At 38.6% G+C, this 7,276-nt stretch overlaps 1 non-coding gene across 1 annotated transcript; it reads left to right on the top strand.

The window, feature by feature from the left end:
* Positions 1–3,833: 3,833 nt before the first annotated feature.
* LOC127746043 (small nucleolar RNA R71) lies at positions 3,834–3,941 on the top strand. Its single transcript, XR_008007664.1, has one exon. It is a non-coding gene; the product is annotated as a small nucleolar RNA R71 (small nucleolar RNA).
* The last annotated feature ends 3,335 nt before the right edge of the window (positions 3,942–7,276 follow it).

The raw sequence follows: 7,276 nt of genomic DNA, 5'->3' as shown, positions 1-7,276 counted from the left end.
GGGGGAGGCAACATTGCCCTCCACAAGGGCACACTGCCCTCTAGGAGGGCAACATAAGGGAACAAAGCATGAAAGGCAACTCTGCCCTGCCCACTACAAGGGCAGAGCACAAAATGTGCCTTGGGACCAAGAGAAAGAGAACCTTGCCCTGCCCTTGTGGAGGGCAGAATCGGGCTCTCCAAGGAAAGAAATCAAGGGAAAAATGTCACCCATGCATGCCACAAGACTCGAACAAGGAACCATGAGGAAGCCAAGAACTAAGGTTGAGTGCCGTGCCAAGAAACCAAGGAAATTATTGTAGCGTGTGCGTCCGCCCAGATTCGAACTCGGGAATGCAATGTGGGAACTCTGCCCTGCCCTTGGCGCGGGCAGGGCAGCATTTGGATTGGCGCACGACCTTGGCGCACCACACACAAATCTGGCGCACCAAATCCTTCCCTGGCAGCACCAGCGCGCACCACGATCCTCTCCTGGCAGCACCACAATTTTCTGCCCTGCCCTTGGCGCGGGCAGGGCAGCGTTTTGCGTTCCTGGCGCACCAACTTTGAATTCTGGTGCACCAACTTTGGATTCTGGCAGCACCAAGACAAATCTGGTGCACCAACCTTTCCTGCCCTGCCCTTGGCGCGGGCAGGGCAGCATCTCACGCATCAGGGCGCGCCAGACTTGCACCACGCCGCACCAGCTCGCACCACCATGCATCAATTTTCTGCCCTGCCCTCCACAAGGGCAGGGCAGCCTCCTGGGAGTGATTTTTAATGGGCCAAAAATTCAATTAAAAATCCAATTGAATTCAATTCTTCACCAATTCAAAAGCCCATCAAAATCCCAATACCCAAGAATAGAAAGTGTATAAATAGAAGCTAGTTTGATGTAATTAGGAACCTTTTACCATTTTTGATTTTTACCTTTACTCTTGAATTTTACTTTCACCTTTCTTTTGAGCTTTTACAATTGTTCTGGAGAGACTTGTCCGAGCACTAAGGGGATCAAGGGAGAATTGACTGATCTCCTTCCTCATTCTTACTTGGGCAATTCTACTCTTGTGTTTCTGAGTTTTGGGTGTGTGAAATTGAGGAAGTTCTGTTTCAATTCCCATTCAAACTCTTTTCAATTTGTTTTCTGCATAATTGAATCTGATTTCTGTTCTTCTACTGCTTTCTCTTCAATTTTCTGTCAATTGCTTTGTGAACTTGGATCTAAGAAGGCAAATAGAGATCTAGGCTCTGTTACCTAGTCTCTTGAGACCTGAGACCACAATTTACTTTTGGTTCTTCTGTGAACCCTTGCTGCATTTTATTTTCTTTCTGTTTGATTGCTTATTGCTTCTGATTCAATTTCAGTTCAATCAATTGCTGCAATTTACTTTCTCTTTGTTTAGATCCTGCAATCCCATTCCTCAATTCCCTTTTACTTTCTAGCAATTTAACTTTCTTGCCATTTAAGTTACTGCAGTTTATGTTTCTTGCACTTTAAGTTTCAGTCATTTACTTTCTTGTTCTTTAAGATTATGCAAATTTTACTTTCCTGTTCTTTAATTTACTGCAAATTCCCCTCTCCCATTACATTTACTGTCATTTACTTCCTGTTAAACACAATTCACTCAACCAATACTTGATTCGCTTGACTAAATCACCCACTAAACTAAAATTGCTCAATCCTTCAATCCCTATGGGATCGACCTCACTCATGTGAGTTATTATTACTTGATACGACCCGGTACACTTGCCGGTGAGTTTTGTGTTGGATCGTTTTCCACACATCATCCCCCATTCTCAGATATGAATGGGGCCTCCATGGTGGAAATTGTGCATTCACTGCAGCAAAACGCAAGCAATCAACTTTTCTAGCTCTCATCTCCATGTGTTGCTAGGCTTGATGGTGCATTTGTTTGTTCAGGTTCATGACTGAATTCACTCCTTCAAGATTCGTCACTTCTTTTTCTAAAATTGCATTCTGTGGTTTCTCAAATGAGTGTTGGTTGTTGACTCCTTTGTCATTGAAATTTGCAGTTCCTTGGGTAGTTGTTGTCGCTTTGAGTAGGCCATCTGAGAAGTAGTCCACCGCTTTTCTTGTTTCTGGGGTTAATCCTTCATAGAAAGCTTGGAAACCCACTTTGTCATTTGCTTTCTTGTATCTTTCCCATGCCTTGGAGAGTGGTTCTTCTTCTCCTTGTGTGAATGGATGTACCCCCTCTTTCAGCTTGATGATCTATTGGGATGAGGAGAATTTGGCTAGAAACTTGGTAACCAAATCGTCCCAACTAGTGATACTTCCTTGGGGAAAGGTTTCAAGCCATTGTGCAGCTTCATCCCTTAGTGAGAAGGGGAATAATAAGAGCTTATAGGTGTCATGATCTATACCATCGGGTTTGACAGCACCACAAGTCTTCAGAAAAGTGGATATGTGCTATTTAGGATCATCCAATGGATTTCTGCCATAGGAACAATTGTTCTTGATTAGTGTAATGAGTTGTGCCATAAGAAGAGAGATCAATTTCCTTTCCCAATTCTCTAAGATCTAAATTTAAAAGTAAAAGCTCCCAAAAATGAAAAAGAAAATTTCAAAGTGAGTATAGAGGTAAAAATAAAGTGAAGGTCCCCCCTAACTAAATCAAACTAGCCTCTATTTATACACTTTCTCTTCTTTGATTTTAGAATTTGGATGGGCTTTTAATTTGGTGAATAAATGAATTAAGTTGGATTTTTAATTGAATTTCAGCCCAAGTTGCTCCCAGGAGGCTGCTCTGATCTTGTGGAGAGCGGAGCAGAAGCTTATGATGGAGATCCTTATTGCGCCTAGGCTTGGAGAGGCATCAGGAGATTGCCCTGCTCTTGTGGAGAGCGGAGCAGTGGCTTGTGTGGGTCTTGCACGCTCCAATCCCGTGCTGGCCGAGTCAATGTGCGCGCTCAAATCCCCCTGGCCGTGCCATGATGCACGTGTGCGTGCCAAGGAATAGCGCTCTGCTCTCCTTATGGGCAGTACAATGGGGCTTCCAAATGGGAGTCCCATGTTCGAAACTTGCTGGATGGCTCTTTGGAGCAAATTTCCTTAGTTTCCTTGGCACCAAAGTAGCGCCTAGACTTTTACTTTCTTGGAGGCCCTGTGTTCGAACCTTGGAGGTTGAAAACAAGCCACCTTTCATTTGAGTGCTACTTCCTTCCCTCTTGAGCTTGGGTTCGAAACCCATGGGTGGCACTTGGAGCTAATTTTTCTTCAATTTTTCCATGAGGAGCCCGAAATTGCTCTTGAGGAGAGTAGAGCAGAATTTTTGCTCTTCTTGTTTCTTGGCTTGAATTTGTGCTCCGCTCTCAAGGGGGGCAGGGCAGTGAAGCCTTGCATGCTTGGTTCATTGTTGTGCTCCCTTGGAGAGCAGTGTGCTCTTGGGGAGAGTAGTGTGCTTCCACCTTCCATGCACCACGCTTCCTCATTTACTTTGCCACACTTTCTTCTTCATTAAGCCACGCCTCTTAAGCCACACTTTATTATTTTCTTCTTTTCTTCACCTACAAATAATCAAAACAACCAATCAAAGTATCACCAAATTCACAAGGTTTATAAATCATTAAAATTCAATTAAATTTAGCTTAAACCTTATGATTTAGCATCAATTAAATGGTGGTTGTTTGATTTAAAGAAACCATGCATTTCCATTCCAAATTACTTACTTAGAATGCAAGAAAGTGCATAAAAACTAGTGAAACAAGTGAAATTAGCTTGAAAAATAGGCATATGATGACTTGTCATCAGGATCCACCTGCAGAATGGTCTAGTGACATCTTAGAGAACTCAGATAGACCATAATAGAATATATCCAAAATGGTCCACTCTGAAAGCATGTTAGAAGGACATCTTTTGGTCATCTGCTTGTATCTTTCCCAAGCTTCATAGAGGGATTCACCATCTTTTTGTTTGAAGGTCTGAACATCCACTCTAAGCTTACTCAACTTTTGAGGAGGAAAGAACTTAGCCAAGAAGGCCATGACCAGCTTATCCCAAGAGTCCATGCTATCTTCAGGTTGTGAGTTCAATCATGTTCTAGCTCGGTCTCTTACAGCAAAAGGGAAAAGCATGAGTCTGTAGACTTCAAGATCTACTCCATTAGTCTTAACAGTCTCACAGATCTGCAAGAACTCAGTTAAAAACTGATAGGGATCTTCTGATCGAAGTCCATGGAACTTGCTGTTCTGTTGTATTAGAGCAACTAGTTGAGGTTTCAGCTCAAAATTGTTTGCTCTAATGGTAGGGATTGAGTTGCTTCTTCCATCAAACTTGGAAGTCGGTGTAGTGTAGTCACCAAGCATCCTCCTTGCATTATTGTTGTTGGGTTCGGCTGCCATATCCTTTTCTTGTTCGAAAATTTCAGTAAGGGTGTCTCTGGATTGTTGTATTTTAGCTTCTCTTAGTTTCCTCTTCAGAGTCCTTTCAGGTTCAGGATCAGCTTCAACAAGAATGCCTTTTTCCTTGTTCCTGCTCATATGAAAAAGAAGAGAATAGAAAAGGAAGAGGAATCCTCTATGTCACAGTATAGAGATCCCTTTATGTTAGTAGAAGAAAAAAGGAATAGAAGAAGGAAAAGAGTTAAGAATCCAAATAAAAGGGGGAAGATAGGTTCGAATTCTTGAGATGAAAAGAAGTGTTAGTAGATAAATAAATAGATAGAAGAAGATGAGATAGAGGATTTCGAAAATTAATTTTGAAAAAATGGTTAGTGATTTTCAAAAATTAGAAGAATTAAAATTAAAATTAAAATTTGAAACAATTAGTAAAAAAAGAATTTTAAAAAAGAGGGAGGTAATTTTCGAAAATTAGAGAGAGGAAAGTACTTAGGTGGTTTTGAAAAAGATAAGAAACAAACAAAAAGTCAATTAGTTAGTTGAAAAAGTTTTGAAAATCAATTTTGAAAAGATAAGAAGTTAGAAAAGATTTTTGAAATCAATTTTGAAAAAGATATGATTTGAAAAAGATAATTTGGAAAAGATTTGATTTTTAAAATTAAAATTGATTACTTGACTAACAAGAAACTAAAGATATGACTCTAGAATTTAAAGATTGAACTTTTCTTAACAAGAAAGTAACAAACTTCAAATTTTCGAATCAATCACATTAATTGTTAGTAAAGTTTTCGAAATTTTGAAATAAAGATAAGAAAAAGATTTTGAAAAATATTTTTAAATTTTCGAAAATCATAAAATAAAAATGAAAAAGATTTGATTTTTGAAAAAGATAGGATTTTTAAAATTGAAAATTTGACTTGACTTATAAGAAATAGCTAAGTTTTAAAATTTTTTGACTAAGTCAACTCAAATTTTCGAAAATTATGAGCAAAATAAGGAAAAGATATTTTTTTTATTTTTTGAATTTTAAATGAGGAGAGAGAAAAACATAAAAATAACTCACAACATTAAAATTATGAATCAAAACACATAATGCATGCAAGAACACTATGAATGTCAAGATGAACACCAAGAACACTTTGAATGTCAAGATGAACATCAATAACATATTTTTGAAAAAACTTTCAAGAAAAGAAAACATGCAAGACACCAAACGTAGAAATTTTTCATGCTTATACACTATGAATGCAAGAATGCACATGAAAAACAACAAAAAACACAAAACAAGAAAACATGAAGATCAAACAAGAAAATTCATCAAGAACAACTTGAAAATCATGAAAAATACAATGCATGAATTTTCAAAAAATGCAAAAGTTTTTAAAACATGCAATTGACACCAAACTTAAAAATTGACACTAGACTCAAACAAGAAACACAAAAATATTTTTGGTTTTTACGATTTTATTTTTTTTGGATTTTTCGAAAATTATTTTTTTTTGAAAAATGAAAATAAAGAAAAAATTTTATTTTGAAAGATTTTTGAAAAATTTTTGAAAAGAAAATTACCTAATCTAGGCAACAAGATGAACCGTCAGTTGTCCAAACTTGAACAATCCCCGGCAACGGTGCCAAAAACTTGGTGTACGAAATTGTGATCATCAACAATGGCGCCAAAGACTTGGTAGCGCTCTCAAACGTGAATCACACTTTGGCACAACTTCGCACAACAAACCAGCAAGTGCACTGGGTCGTCCAAGTAATACCTTACGTGAGTAAGGGTTGATCCCACGGAGATTGTTGGTATGAAGCAATCTATGTCATCTTGTAAAACTCAGTTAGGTAGATTCAAATGGTTATAGTGGTCTTGAAATAAATAATAAATAAAGCGTAAAATAAATATAAAAATACTTATGTAAATCATTGGCGGGAATTTCAGATAAGTGTTTGGAGATGCTTTGTCCCTGTTGAATCTTTGCAACATACTGATTTCTTACTTTCAATCCTTCATAATCCTTCCCATGGCAAGCTGTATGTAGGGCATCACCGTTGTCAATGGCTACATCCCATTCTCTCAGTGAAAATGGTCCAAATGCTCTGTCACAGCACGGCTAATCATCTGTCGGTTCTCGATCATATTGGAATAGAATCCATTGATTCTTTTTCGTTTGTCATCACGCCCAACAATCGCGAGTTTGAAGCTCGTCACAGCCATTCAATCCCTGAATCCTACTCGGAATACCACAGACAATGTTTAGACTTTCCAGATTCTCAGGAATGGCCGCCAATAATTCTAGCTTATACCATGAAGATTCTGATCAAGGAATCCAAGAGATATGTGCTCGTTCTAAGGTAGAATGGAAGTGGTTGTCAATCACGCGTTCATAGGTGAGAATGATGATGAGTGTCACGGATCATCACATTCATCATGTTGAAGTGCAACGGATATCTTGGAACAAGAATAAGCTGAATTAAATAGAAAATAGTAGTAATTGCTTTAAAATTCGAGATACAGCAGAGCTTCACACCCTTAATCTATGGTGTGTAGAAACTCCACCGTTGAAAATACATAAGTGATGAAGGTCTAGGCATGGCCAAATGGCCAGCCCCCATAAACATGATCAAAGGATCATAAGGTAATCCAAAAATAATCCAAAGATGTCTAATACAATAGTAAAATGTCCTATTTATACTAGACTAGTTATTAGGGTTTACAAAAATAAGTAATTGATGCAGAAATCCACTTCCAAGGCCCACTTGGTGTGTGCTTGGGCTGAGCTTGAGCTTTACACGTGTAGAGGCTTCTCTTGGAGTTAAACGACAAGTTGTAACGTGTTTTTGGCGTTTAACTCTGGTTCGTGACGTGTTTCTAGCGTTTGACTCCAGAATGCAGCATAGAACTGGTGTTGAGCGCCAGTTTGCGTCATCTAATCTCGAAT

The sequence above is a fragment of the Arachis duranensis genome, chromosome 3 (assembly GCF_000817695.3).
Source record: "Arachis duranensis cultivar V14167 chromosome 3, aradu.V14167.gnm2.J7QH, whole genome shotgun sequence".
Classification (NCBI taxonomy): domain Eukaryota; kingdom Viridiplantae; phylum Streptophyta; class Magnoliopsida; order Fabales; family Fabaceae; genus Arachis; species Arachis duranensis.
The sequence above is the reverse complement of the archived record's forward strand: the minus strand, read 5'-3'. Positions and strand labels throughout refer to the sequence as shown.